This window comes from the organism of the source record quoted next, unplaced genomic scaffold, assembly GCF_019419815.1.
Source record: "Pyrus x bretschneideri cultivar Hongxiangsu unplaced genomic scaffold, Pyrus_bretschneideri_v1 Contig43, whole genome shotgun sequence".
In the NCBI taxonomy this organism is placed as follows: domain Eukaryota; kingdom Viridiplantae; phylum Streptophyta; class Magnoliopsida; order Rosales; family Rosaceae; genus Pyrus; species Pyrus x bretschneideri.
The window spans coordinates 3,686,702-3,702,478 of NW_025999757.1; the positions used below are offsets into that span (position 1 = coordinate 3,686,702).

General features: G+C 37.1%; 1 long non-coding RNA gene across 6 annotated transcripts; it reads right to left on the minus strand.

Annotated features, from left to right (window-relative positions):
* Positions 1-65: 65 nt before the first annotated feature.
* Positions 66-2,156, minus strand: LOC103956930. Of its 6 annotated transcripts, XR_007251765.1 has the most exons (7): positions 1,905-2,156; positions 1,763-1,785; positions 1,573-1,688; positions 1,003-1,041; positions 470-548; positions 250-291; positions 66-136 (listed from the first exon to the last, which is right to left on the minus strand). It is a non-coding gene; the product is annotated as an uncharacterized LOC103956930 (long non-coding RNA). The 6 variants fall into 6 exon arrangements; XR_007251763.1 differs by lacking the exon at positions 250-291 and having other exon boundaries at positions 1,573-1,674; XR_007251760.1 differs by lacking the exon at positions 250-291.
* Positions 2,157-15,777: the final 13,621 nt, after the last annotated feature.

Here is a 15,777-nt window from a genome sequence, read left to right on the forward strand (position 1 = left end):
GCAAAGAAATGTTTTTCTTGTACCATGCATAGGATTTTTAGAAATGGATCAAAACTAACATGAGATATAGAACTTCTGTGTTTCACTTACTTATTGATTGGGTTACAATCTCAGCATGAGAAACTCACTCCATGATCTGAAAAACATGGAAGAATTATATAGCTACAATAGACAAACTAACCTACGATTTTAGAAATACAAAGTAGGATAAATTTGCTACATGGAGATCCCACAACAGAACCAACTTACAAATATTCTAAACTCCATCCAAAATTCAAACCGTCTGCAATTCTATACAAAAATATAAACTTGTATGACAATTACTACAATTTGAAGTAAAATTTAACCTATGCAATAGTTGAATTTAATAACTCAACAATATTAATATTCTCAAGAGAACAAAAAAAAGCACAAAAAAATAAAACCCCATATAAAAAAATCCAAGACTTTGTACAGAACATAGGCTTACCTTTCTTCAAGAACTGCAATTGAAATTGCAGCAGTTGCGTTTGTTGGGTGGTGGGAGTCATTTCGCTGTGCAAGAGTTGCTGAAAGTTTACCAAAATTTTAGTACGATAAAGAACAAAAATAGTAATCACAAAACTCAAATTTAAAGCATAGTTTTGTAGCTCCTAAATTTTTTCTAAAGAATGCAAACACTATTGCCTATCTCAGATGGCTATAACTCATGAATCCAAATCTCATTGAATCAAGCCTATTCTCCTAAACCAAAGATGAAATTGTTTCATGATTTGCAACTAATATGATTTACAACTAAAAAATAAAATTAATCAACTCGAAATCAAATATAAATCCAATTCAATTTAAACCTACCAAGCATAACAGAACAAATCATAGATAAACAATCAATCAAACAGAACTGAATGAGATTTAGCTCCTTCAAAAATTTCACATTAAACCCAATTATAAAGCACAAAATTTTACCCAAAAATGAAAACAGAGATAAAACAAAGCAAAAATCGAACAAAAAGGGATGGGTACCTCTGTTTTTGACTCGAGATCTCTGCGCGCTTTGAATTTCTGCACACAAAATATATTACTTTATGTAACACTAGATAAAATTTGGAAGGTCCTTATATAATAAGATTCATGTTTGCTTATGATTTTTTTTTTTAAATTCCTTTAGCAAGAGGATTAGTAATGGTAAAGCTAAAGTTTGGGGATTCATGTGTGGTTTGGCTTTTGATGTTCAAATTACGGAGAATGAATTTGTCGATGTAAGTTGGCAAATATTTGATCGAGTAAAAACTATGTTTAGCCACAAAATACTATCATGTAGTCAGATGGAAGCATTAAGGATTAATTTTCATTAATAGTATTCGATCTATTTGCAGACATTTTGTACGATAATCCTTTTTGGGTGGTTAGTCAGATCAATTAGGGATATATTTAACTAAAATGGTAACACATTTTAACTAAAATGATAATACAATTCAATATCCTTCTCTTTGAATTGGAGATTAAGTAGAAAATATTACCCACAAATCATCCACATATTCATAATTATGCATGAAAAGTAGAAATTCGAAAAGCAAAAACTAAATCACTTACATGGCAGGTCTTCAGCAAGAATAGCATTGCTGCAACCAAAATTGATACCAATAAGCCGTACGAATCTTATTGATTATGAGTACCAATTCTCTAGATTGAGCACTGCGGGGTAAGATCTGCACTTGTGGGTAAAATCAAATTAGGTTCTATTTATCACAGGTGCACCAGAAAATTATAAAAAATTTCATACCTTTAAGTTTCAACATTTTTACTCTGGAATCCAAGAAAAACCCATATCAGATTCTAAGTGGGTTTATCACAAATAATAATTTAATCAGAAATTAACACTGAAAATAAATCAAAAACACAAAAAAAAATTGGAATTTTCGTACCTCTAAGTTTCTGGGTTTTTACTGTGAATCATATTGAGAACTAAGGGCGCAAATTGCTGGAGGAGAAGACGAAGAGGGAGGAAGCACGGGTCGGTGGCGGAGTAGCAGAGTAGCAGCAGAGCAGATGAACCGAGAGGAAGAGGATAAGAGGAAGAGGAGGGCTCCAGAGTTTAATAGCCAAGTTGTAGGTGGCGGAGTAGCAGCAGAGCAGATGAACCGAGAGGAAGAGGATAAGAGGAAGAGGAAGAGGATAAGGGGGCGTTTGTTGGGCCGGACTATCTCGGACTGGATTAGCTTCAAGGACTAAGCTGGACTGGCTTAGACTAGACTAAACTGGACTAACTTAGTGAAGCGTTTGGTGCAATATTGGACTAAAAAGCTAGATAATAACAAATTATAATATTATATTATTTAATATATAAATTATTAATATTTTATTATGATCTTATCTTTTTCTTCATTTTTTCCTACCATTTCCTCGTTAAATTGGATGAAGTTAGCACCGCCAAAATATTCATCACCATCCCTGGACCGAGATCTTAGCTTTGAATGCTCGAATCTGTCATGGATTTGAAGAAGCCCAAACAGGCCGAGACTTCCAGGCCATTTTCTAGCCACATTCGACCACATTTTGGCCTCGATTCAGGTAAAATCGTAATCTTGTCACTCCCAGCTTCAATTTGGTATATTTTGTATGAAAGTTGGTTGTGAAATGGATCTGAAAGAGAGTCGAAAAGTTAATGATTGATCTAGGTGACCGGAGATGATGAGGACTCTGTCGAGAGTGGTCGTTGAGCATGATGAGGACGAGAAAGAGAGGATAGTCTTAGCTAGTCCCATGATTATTGGGGGGTCTCGCTAAGACCTCTTAGTGAAGGGTTTTGTCCATGCTAGTCCCCTTTAGTCTCATTAACGTTAGTCCCAGCATGGAACAAACACAGTATTGGACTAAAAGCTAGTCCAGTCCAGTCCAGTCCAACTTAGTGAGGGCAAACAAACGCCCCCTAAGAGGTCTGAAAAGAGGTCTACGGAAAGAAAAACCGAGAGGAAAAGAGGATAGGATATATGGTTGCAAAACTTGGAAAATTTGAAAAAAAAGGCCTAATTTTCGTTGCGGACCGTCAAAATTATCAATTTGCGTGACGTAGGTATACAATTTGACGTCACGCAAAGTGGTTTTGCGCGACGATTAAAGCGTCGCGCAAGGTTTTTTTTTTTTTTTTTTTAAGTATTAAAAAAATTACCAAAAATGTGATTTTACTCCTTTCAAGTTCAATTTTTATTTCACATAAACACCACAATAATATATTATTCTAAAAAAAACCCATAATAATTTTTTTATATATATATCATTCAATTTCTTAAGTGTTATAAGTACAAATTAAATAAATTAAAATCTACTTAGTAAATACATATACCATAGCACTTGATGGGAAACACATTGTACGAAACAAGTTTCAACGATCCAACCGTCAAACTTGTTTGTATATGCTTCGAGATCGCATACGCCAAAAATAGGAAAAAAAAACATTTAGAGATCAAGTAACGCGACAAAACTTTTCGACGGTTATAAATGAAAAATAACGATTTAACAGTAGTTTTAACTCCGATTTTGATGATTTTTTATAGCTACACTCCTTGACCCTATATGAATACAATGAACTAATTTGATCGTCAATTTAAAGTATTTACACAAGTGGATACCACAAAATCTTATGTTATAGTTAATGAAAGTATTAATAAACTCTAAGTGTTAGTAAATCTACCATTTTGATGGGAAACACATTGTACGAAACTAGTTTCAACGATCCAACCGTCAAACTTGTTTGTATATGCTTCGAGATCGCATACGCCAAAAATAGGAAAAAAAAAACATTTAGCGATCAAGTAACGCGACAAAACTTTTCGACGGTTATAAATGAAAAATAACGATTTAACGGTAGTTTTAACTCCGATTTTGATGATTTTTTACAGCTGCACTCCTTGACCCTATATGAATACAATGAACTAATTCGATCGTCAATTTAAAGTATTTACACAAGTGGATACCACAAAATCTTATGTTATAGTTAATGAAAGTATTAATAAACTCTAAGTGTTAGTAAATCTACCATTTTGATGGGAAACACATTGTACGAAACTAGTTTCAACGATCCAACCGTCAAACTTGTTTGTATATGCTTCGAGATCGCATACGCCAAAAATAGGAGAAAAAAAACATTTAGCGATCAAGTAACGCGACAAAACTTTTCGACGGTTATAAATGAAAAATAACGATTTAACGGTAGTTTTAACTCCGATTTTGATGATTTTTTACAGCTGCACTCCTTGACCCTATATGAATACAATGAACTAATTCGATCGTCAATTTAAAGTATTTACACAAGTGGATACCACAAAATCTTATGTTATAGTTAATGAAAGTATTAATAAACTCTAAGTGTTAGTAAATCTACCATTTTGATGGGAAACACATTGTACGAAACTAGTTTCAACGATCCAACCGTCAAACTTGTTTGTATATGCTTCGAGATCGCATACGCCAAAAATAGGAAAAAAAAACATTTAGCGATCAAGTAACGCGACAAAACTTTTCGACGGTTATAAATGAAAAATATTGATTTAACGGTAGTTTTAACTCCGATTTTGATGATTTTTTACAGCTACACTCCTTGACCCTATATGAATACAATGAACTAATTCGATCGTCAATTTAAAGTATTTACACAAGTGGATACCACAAAATCTTATGTTATAGTTAATGAAAGTATTAATAAACTCTAAGTGTTAGTAAATCTACCATTTTGATGGGAAACACATTATACGAAACTAGTTTCAACGATCCAACCGTCAAACTTGTTTGTATATGCTTCGAGATCGCATACGCCAAAAATAGGAAAAAAAAACATTTAGAGATCAAGTAACGCGACAAAACTTTTCGACGGTTATAAATGAAAAATAACGATTTAACGGTAGTTTTAACTCCGATTTTGATGAATTTTTACAGCTACACTCCTTGACCCTATATGAATACAATGAACTAATTTGATCGTCAATTTAAAGTATTTATACTCGGGGAAAGTATTAAGAACACCTTGCGTGACGCACATGACGTCACTCAAATACAATTTGCGTGACACACGTCTCTCGACGTCGCGCAAAGATACTTTGCGTGACGCATCCCAGAGGTCGCGCAAAGACACTTGGCGTGACCTATGGAACTTCTTCGTCGCGCAAACACTTTTTTTTTTTTTTTGACAAAAATATTTTTGGTTTATGTTTTAATACATATTGTAAGTAAATTCTAAAAAATAAATAATAAACCAAGAAAAAGTATTTAATTATAAAGTATATGAATGTACATGCAAAATGTCTGAAAAAAAAAAAGAAAAAACTCAAACAGCCTTTGCATGACGCATTGGCTCACTCTGGCGTTGCGCAAAGTTATATTTAAAAAAACTCCTCGAACCAAAACTCAAAAGAAAACGATAGCCAAGTTGAATTGGTCAACAACAAAGCACTCCTACTTCAACTACTTGGTGACTAAATATGAAAAATGGAAAGTAATTGAATCCTGAAATCCATAAAATCTCCAAAATCCACTAAAAAATTAACGAAAAAAAAACCAAGAATATAATGTCTAATTGAAACACAATTTGTTCAAAGTTCAACCACTTCATATCATATATTAATAAACATGATTAAGGAAATTGTAAGGGAGAGAGGGATGGGTCGAAAGTGGGCATTTACCCTCAATTCAACCGTATAGCACAAATTAAGGAAATTTCAAGGGGAAACCAACATTTCTTACAATTTCTTCTATGTAAATATATAAGTTAACCTCGATAAAGTATTCAAATGAAGCCCAAACAAGTCTTCAACAATATATCTACAATCTCACTCCTTTTAATAGGTAAAATTAATAAAGATTACATCAAAATTCAATCTCACAAAACTCCACCATTACCAAAAAAGGGCATAGCAAGTAACCAAAGGTACATATACAAAAATCCCATATGCAATATGAAAAAAATACCTTCAAATTCGTTCTTCAATGATAATTGTATACAAAAATCCTGTACAAAATCAAATTAGTAGTTTTAGTTTGAATTCTCAATTCAAAGTTGCATATACAAAATCAAATTGCTTACCGGATACAAATAGATTAAGGAATGGAGAGAATTGGAGAACGTTTAGAACAAAGATGGGGGAGGGAGGTAGCTGCTGCAACTAGTTTGCAGTTTCTACCACCCAAACTGATTAAGTAAAGGAAAGAAAAGTCGTTGACTTTGCGTGACGTATGTGGCGTCGCGCAAAACAGCTTTGCGTGACGCCACATACGTCACGCAAAGATGTTTTGCGCGACGTAAGTTCACGTGCGTCGCGCAAAGCTGTTTTGCGCGACTCACGCGGCCCTGCGTCACGCAAAGTCAACAGAAAAAGCAGTAAAACTTACTTTCTTTAGCGCCAAAATCTTGCGGGACGCACAAAACGTCGCGCAAAGGCCATTTGCGCGACGTTTTGTGTTTAACGTCACACAAACATACTTTGCGCGACGCAGGTAGTTGCGTCGCGCAAGTTTTCGTCGCGCAAACATGTTTTTGTGTTTAACGTCACGCAAACATACTTTGCGCGACGCAGTTAGCTGTGTCGCGCAAGTTTTCGTCGCGCAAACATGTTTTTGTACTAGTGGCGCTAGGCTTTTATTTCATCGCCACAGTCAAATGGTTTGGTAGAAAAATCTGAAACTTTGAAATAATCATCTTAAAAGAATCACGAACATCCTCCAATTGGAAACAATCTAAAATTCATCCGTTTGATCACTTTTTAATCCAGAGAAGTCGAATGTCCTATATTGAAAATATATAACAAAGTATCAAAATTCTACCAAAATAACCAATAAACTATAACTAAGAATAGGGTAAAATATATTGTATAATATGGACTCATCACCCCTTGTATTTTTATTTTAACAATGCACATGTCTAATACAAAATTTCCAGAGTGAGTAAGCGATTATCTCGAAGAAGGATGAAGTTTCTGTTTGAGGGTCATTATCAAAATCAAATTCAGAGAACTCTGCAGAGAGATTGAAAACTGAAGAAACACACACAGCAAAAAGAGGCAGGAAATGTAAAGGGTGGTAACCATAATTTCATTGCAACGGAACTAATTTAACAAGCCATTCAAGAGACGAACGCATATTAACTAACAAAACGATTTCATAACAAACAAACAAACAAAATATACGACAAAATATAAAATTATGTTGTCTTGTTGAAGTTGAAGAAAGCATGAAAACACAAAATTGTGGAAAAGGAAAACTTTCATTAATTTGAATGAATAAGCAGTTTACATCTAAGCCAAAATACATGAACATCTCAAATGAATTATACATCATTACTCCTAAACCTCATCTTAACTTTCCAATAATTTCAAGGCCTCTGTTGCCACCGCAGTGGCGGGCTAATCTGAATGATGGAGTCATCAAGCACCTTGTTCCTACAAACAAGGCACTGCATCTCAGAAGTGAAGGTGAGTCAGGGCGGCGTAGTCGATGGACAACAGGTGAATATTCCTGTACTACCCCTTGTTGGTCCCGAGGGACGGAGGTGGACGGGTGAGTAACGCGCAAGAACCTGCCCTTGGGAGGAGAACAACAGCTGGAAACAGCTGCTAATACCCTGTAGGCTGAGGAGCGAAAGGAGGAATCCGCCCAAGGAGGGGCTCACGTCTGATTAGCTAGTTGGTGAGGCAATAGCTTACCAAGGCAAGTACAACCACTTGTTCAAACAATCCCCACAAAACAAATGACCACATTGAGTCACCACCGGCTCTCTAGCCATCTTCACACATAGCTTGCAGTCGAAATACTTTGCAGGTCTCGGGGGAGACAATGGCTGATCCGGACTACTCACAGAGCAGAATAAAGCTTTGCCATCATAAGTCTTATGTTCAAGTTCACTTTCATGAGAAGAAGATGAATCACAGATTGAATGACCGAAGCAGAGGCATCATCAGCATTACAACGACTATGGAAAGGCTTGACTTGAGAACCATAAAAGTAATCATATTCTTGTTCTGGTTCTGGAAAGTAAGGTTCTCCGTAATCGTTTTCTTCTGGTTCTGGATACATAACTTCATGGTATTCAGGTTTATAGTCATCATCCTCTAAATCATCATCGAAATGACAGAATTCCTCATGATCACCGTCAAGTTGAGAGCTTTCACAATCGTGATCGTGACAGATTTCGTCATGCTGATATTCTTGCTGTGGTTCTGGCTCGCAAGTTACATAACCTGAATGATCAGGAGAACAAGCACAACCAACACTTTGTAGACTGTATGCCTTGTACTCAAAATTGTCATCGTCACGCTTAATTTCAGAACCAGAAGAAGAAGAAAAGTGTTGAGATTCTTCTTGTGCGAGATTTCTGAAGTGGAAACGCTTAATTTTCTTGGAACCACGCATCCGAGGATTGCTGGGTTTAAAGGCACACTTGACTTTCGGTGGTATTATGCTTTTGTGGTTGGAACTGGAAGCCATTGATTCAAACAATGCAGAATGCAACGAAATCGAAGAAGAACGAAGAACGTGACACCCAGTATGCAGAGAACGCAAAGCAATTGAAGAAGGAGAAGACTATGCAAAAAAGAGGTCGATTCAAGAGAAGGAAGAAGAAACTGGAAACTGAGAGCATGGAATTTTGACGGCTGAATTCCTAATTCTACTAGGACTAGGGAGGCGTGGTCCGCAAGCTTTCTCCTTTTCGGTTTTTACTTCTATTCTATTTATTAAAAAGAATATAAATTGAATTTTGAATTTTGAATTTGAGAAATAAAATGGGGAAGAAATCTCTGTCGGTAATGTGCCGACTTGGGAGAATTTGGTTTGCACCAAAACCCCAACAGTTTCAATAAAGTTTATGGGCCAATGACCCGAATTACCCTCCCAAATCACAAAGAATTTCCTAAACATGTTCAAAATTGCGACTTTTTTTTTCCTCCCATTTCGATTGTGAATTAATAAGCAAGCCATTAGAGTAATCACAATCTATCTTCTTACCCTTTTGATCCAATAATTGTCCATATTTCCAGTTTATTGTCACGATTAATACTTACGTTTGTATACTTCTACTTTCGATTAATGTTGTCGTTACCTTAAATAAATTTCAAGCCTCCTATTACAAGAAGTCCTGCTATGCATGATATTGTGACATTCCAATATCCAACACAGGTTTGCTCACAATTTGTATGGTATAGACATATAACTAAGCCAAGTCTCGGGGAAACAATGGTTTAACTTTTACTCAAGTATGTTACTTTGTTGATTTTTTGGTAGCAAACTGGATACATGAAACGGAAGTATATACTATTTACAGTTCACACACCTTGTTATTAGCACATGTTAATTTTATGACACATTTCCTCCAACTCCATGATGGTTGGTAACGGATGGCTCTATGTCAATGGAGTTGCACTAAAGGAAGATTTGATCGCATAACCGCCCACCTGTATTGAATTTAACTGTGAGCACCAGACAAATTAGTTATCATGTTTACTATTTTTCCATTTTTTGGTTAGTATTCTCCATTCAATTCAACTTCTACTACGAACTTGAGTAGGTAGTGACCACACACCATGGATGTACCAAGCAAAATCGTATCCTAACTCTAGGAAGTGATTACCCATTGTGGATATACCAGGCTTGATCAATCCTAGAATGCATGGTCCCCCATTGCGGATAAACCAAACAGAACCATAGCATAGTTTAATAACGTACACAGTGATCATCCATCACGGATATACCAAGCATGATCACCCCTAACATCTGCACAGTCCCCCATCGCAAATATCCCAAGCAGGACCATCCCTATACCATAGCTACATAGTGCAACCATATCACCACACATCTTTCCTTTCACCTTCGCACTTATGATTTACAACGTGAGCACATACATTATGAATTTCATATGACAACTAAATACCTTGTCATATAGGCATACAAGTTCTACTAAATACTTCTAATAAGGATCTAGGCTCATATTTTCATACTAGTAATCATACATAACATTCATATCATCTAGAAGTTCAATAAACATGTATATCACAATAAGGTGCCATTTATACGTGAACCCAAATATACATCAACTGGATAGCTCGCTAACCAAAATAGGCCCACTAGGCTCTACTGAGTCTCGAGTAATACTAACTTTAGTATTCAAGAATTGATCGAAGCCATGCCTTATGATGCTAATGGAATAATTTTGAGTTCTTTTCTTTTTGCATGCGGCCATTATGGGGATGTCACAGGAGCGAACGAAGTTTTAAAGAAGGTGGCCAAGCTGGAGCCAGGGAATGATGGAAACTATGTAATGCTAAGAAATTTGTATGCCAGAAAGAGAAGGTGGAGTGATGCGGAGGAAATTAAGAGGTTGATGAGGAAGAATCAAGCACATAAGGAGATTGGTTGTAGTGTCATAGAGGTTGATTGTAGAATATAGGAGTTTGTGGCTGGGCACAACAGGGTACATACGCATTCAGAAGCTATATATTTAACCTTGCTGCAGTGTTTGAACCATATGATGGGGGAAGGTTCATATTGATTTTATCATTTTATAGAAACGGGGTGAATTGCTTATGACTATATCAGTACAGAGAAAAAAACATGTAAATATCACTACCAACCCGTGCCATGCCAGTTTATCATGTATACAGGGAGGTTAAGTGTTTATCAAGTAATACAGTAAAGCATACAACCGAGAGCAAAGACTTCTCCATTTTAGCAGCGACTTCCATAACTTTTTTGTAAACTCATTCTCCAAACAGCTCGCTTATTAAGCAAGAAAGAAGGAATATTTAGCTGCAAGATAGGGAACAACTTCAGATGCCTGTCCTAAGGTAGTAGTTGTCGAAACTTCCAAGCTAAGAAGCAGATTTCAAACGAGGATGGAAATCGGAAAGCCTAAGATCAGATACCTTGCTTGCACCTACTAAATTGGACATTCACTAAGCCTTCAAACTGCTCTGTCCTCTCTCTCTCTCTCTCTCTCTCTCTCTTTCTCTCTCTTTCTCTCTCTCTCTCAATACATATATACATACACACATTGTTTTGGACCTGCTGGTACCGGGATTCTAATGAATGGGATAGTCTATGAGTTTCATGGGATTGGGAGGAGGCTGGTGATGAAGATAAGAATGATGGAGATAACAATTAAGCAAAGTTTTCAATTGTGGATACAAAGTCGTGCAAACAAGATCAAGCAAAATCATACTTTGTGATTACAAAGTCAAGGGTCTATTGTATAGGCACTCATTGTTGTATAGCCTAGCTTTTATTACATGTAGTTAGATGTAGTTAGGAGCTGCTGCCTTTATTGCATGAGACTCCAGTACTCCTATATAAGGAGTTTCTTGTACCATTTCTGAGTGAGACAGATAAACAAATTATTTCTCCAAAACAGAGTTTAATTATAAGTTTTCAAATACCATTCTCTTCATGGTATCAAGAGCCATTTGTCTAACGACAAACCTCTGACTATAGTTTTTTTTTTTTTCTTCTTCTGCCTTACCATCTTCTCGGCTTTTCTTCAGCTTCCATGGCCGCTTCTTCTCTTCTTACCGGCTCCCTTCCTAATATTTCCTATTTGGTTTCCATTAAACTTGATCGAACCAATTACATGTTGTGGCTTGCCCACTTTAATCCCTTACTGAAAAGTAATGATCTTGTTGGCTATGTTGATGGTACAAAAACATGTCCAACAAAGTTTCTTGAGGATGCTACTACTCTCAATCCCGAGTACGTGACTTGGCAGTGACAAGACCAACAATTGTTGAGTTGGATTAACTCAACTTTGACACCAAATGTGTTTTCCATCGTCCCAACTTGTGACACATCCCGAGCTGTTTGGGATACTTTGAAAACACGATTTGCTTCTCAATCTCGCACCCATGTTCTTCAACTTAAGCACTAGATGTAGTCCACTAAAAGAGGTAACATGTCCATTACAGAGTATGTTGATAAATTAACTAACTTTGCTGATCAATTGGCTCTTGCGCGAAAACCTATTGATGATGATGATCTTACGGAGCTGATTTTAAATGGTGTTGGTCCTGCTTTCGAAAGTACCATTACTTCAGTTGAAGCAAGAGAAAATCCTATGAGTCTTGACGATATGGTTGCTTTGCTCTTGAGTGCTGAAAGTCGTATAGAAGACTATAGCACTACTTTCAGTCTTGATCACACTACTACAGCTCTTTTTGCACCTTCTGGCTCCTCTACAAATCATGGTCGTGAAACCACACTTCACCGTGGTAATGGTCGTACATCTTCATTCCGTCGTGGTGGTTTTCAAGGTCTTGGCTCCTTTTATGGTCGCGGTGCTGGTAATCATTTTGTTAGTCGTCGTGGTGGTTCAAATAGCAGGTTGTTTCATGGTGGATCCAGTCGTGGCTCATTTCAGAGTCGAGGAATTCTTCCTACACCTGCAGCTGCTTTTCCTCGCTCTTCCTATCTTCGTAACCATGTTACGGTTACTCCTTCATCTTATGGATATCGTAACATTGGTTCTTCCTCTAATGGTTATTACTATTGTGGTGATCATCGTCATTCTACTACAAACTGTTTCAAGTCTCATTTTTTCGATGGCCGATATCCGTCTTCACAATCTCATGCTACGATGGCTGCCTCTCTTGTGGGCAATGAACGGTCCTCTACATGGTATACCGACACTGGCGCATCATCACACACCACCAATGATTTAGCTAATTTGAGCCTCTCCACATAATACACTGGTCAAGATCAAGTCGTTGGTAATGGTGCAGGTTTGTCTATAAAGCATATTGGTTCCGGTTTCGTGTCTAAATTTCCTTTAAATTCTGTGTTGCATTGTCCTTCTGCTTCCGTTAATCTACTGAGCGTTCATCAATTTTGTTGTGATAATCATTGTTATTTCATTTTCACTCCTACTAATTTTTTTGTGAAGGCTCTATCCACGGGGAAGACGGTTTTCCACGACAAGAGTGAGAATGGATTGTATCCGTTTCGTGTGGGTTCATCGAAGTTTCCCTTCAAGAACATGGCATTCTTTGGACAACGAACCTCTTCATTTATGTCACATCAGCGTTTCGGCCATCCATCTCATGCAATTTTTACTATAATTATATCTTCTATTCTTATTAAGGATTCTAAGTTACCTAGTTTTTGCTCTACTTGCCCATTGGGCAAAAGCACTAAATTACCTTTTGCTTTGTCTCCATCTATTTTCGTTTGTCCTCTTCAATTGATCCATTGTGACGTTTAGACTTCACCAATTGCCTCTTTTAAGGGTTCCGAGTATTTTATAATATTTCTTGATGACTATTCTCGTTATACTTGGATATTTCCTATGAGATTTAAATATGAAGCTTTTTCTTATTTTCAAAAATTTAAATTGCTTGTTGAAAATCTTCTATCTATTCGTACTGTCTATAAGATAGAAATCTTTATAAACTGATGGCGGAGGTGAATTTATGAGTAAGGAATTTCAACAATTTTTAACTGATAATGGCATTGAGCACCGGTTAACATGCCCTCATACTCCTGAACAAAATGGTGCTGCTGAACGGAAACAACGACACATTGTTGACATGGGTCTTACTTTACTTGCCGCCGCTAAAATGCCTTCTTCTTTTTGGGTGGATGCTTTCCACACCTCAATCTATTTAATTAACCATCTTCCAGCACGCCAATTGAATTATGTTTCCCCTTATGAAAAATTGTTTAGTCGTAAGCCTTCTTATTTATGTTTTCGTGTTTTCGGTTGTGCTTACTTTCCCTATTTACGACCTTATAATAAAAATAAATTGGAACTTCGTTCAAAACAATGTGTTTTCATTGCTTACTCACTTAATCATCAAGGCTATCGCTGTTATGATATGTCAAATGGACTAGTTTATTTGTCATGCCATGTGGTCTTTGATGAGGAAACTTTTCCACTCGACAACCCTGCACAATCCTTCTCAGTCCTGCACTATTTCTCATAATCTGACATCCTCTTCTAGTGCAACACCTCTCTCCCCCTTGCAACCTTCCTCAAGTTCACCATTGCCTACACATCCGCATTCCTTGCCACCTCATTCTCAACCTACTCATGATAGCTCTCGTAGTTTGATTTCCATTAATGAGGCCCCTCCACCTTCCTCAGCTTCTGCTCCTCATCCCATACTGACTTGTTCTAAATCTGGCATTCGAAAACCAAACCCCAAATATGCTTTATTGACATCATTACAGGCTCTAGATTCTGTTTTGAGAGGCAAATCAATTATCTCATTGGCGTGATGCAATGACATTGGAGTTTAAGGCCTTGAAAGATGCTGGTACATAGGAGTTGGTACCTTCCTCATTTGCTACTCATGTTCTTCCTTGCAAGTGGGTCTATCGCACAAAGTGGAAATCTGATGGTACAGTGGAGCGATATAAAGCTCGTCTTGTCGCTAATGGATTTCATCAAAAGATGGGTGTTGATTACACCGAGACCTTTAGTCTTGTGGTTAAGCATGTTACCATTTGTCTGGTTCTTGCCCTTGCAGTTTCTTATAATTGGCCTATACGCCAACTTAATGTACAGAACGTGTTTTTGCACGGGAATCTCTCTGGAGAAGTTTTCATGAAACAACCTGTTTGGACCCGATTTTACACCATCGGCTTGAGTAATCGAGGTCGTTGAGTGAGCATGTTTCTTAACCGTTAGATAAGTTAATTTGCTATTGTTAAGAGATAATATTATGGTTTTTAATCATAATAATTTTCTTTTAATAAATTATCTCAATTTTCTTGTACAAAATAAATGGGATGCAAATCACAACCTTAACGTAGAAGCAAGCAGAACAGTTCGAGTTAATTTGGATTTGTTAGCAGTGTACTGTGTGAATTAGAACAGCTTGGCTTGGACTCTTCACGTGGCATAGCATGGATATGCAAGTTTTGGATAATGGTGAATAGAAAACCTAAGTAGGTTAGGTTGTTTGATGGATGTTGTCAGACGGATAGACTTTTGGATGGGTGATGGGTTTTTATTAGCTTTGAAAAGTCAGCTACTTGAAGATAGACTTTAAGTCTATGCCACGGATCAGTTTGAGTTCCAGTTATTTTCTACGAAATCATCATGGCCGCGCCAAGCAGGATCATGCATATTTGAAAGAGAATATTCCTATTATTTTTCAACTTGCGATGTCAATCTTAGGGTTACTGGTGAATTATAAATACAGATGCAATGGCAATGGAAAAAGGGACCTCCAATTCAATACACAATTGCCCTGCGAAACCTCTCAAACATCTTGAGATTTTTTATTTTCTTTTTCCCGCCGACACATCTTCAGTTTGGATAAACAGGACTGTGAAGGCAACCGACGAACACCTTCAGTTTGGATAAACAACATTGTTGCCGTAGAATCAGCTGACCGAGGAGCACTTTCAGTTTGGATAAACAGCACTGCGTCGAGGCCGACTGGTTACCTATCCAAGTCTCGGTCGAGAAAGGTTTCTGAATCCTTATTGGCAGAGGTCATCTTATTAGCCTTCTCGGCGAAGTAAGGTGTTACAAGTTACGACATTCGGCGCATTGAACGCCGATTGATTTTATGATTGGATACTCACAAGTGAGTTTCAAAGTTCGGCATTCTGATGGCCAAACCACATTCACCATCAAGACATACATCACCTTTGAATACTTGTGTCCGTACAGTCTGGTGTCGATTCGACATGTTTATACTTTCACGAATATAATCACTGTGACCAAATCCGGTGCCGACGATTTGTGAACTTCGTAGAACTAGCAGCCTTGTCTTCAGGCTCGAGAATCCAAAGGCCAATATTTGTTCCTTCCTCGGTTGC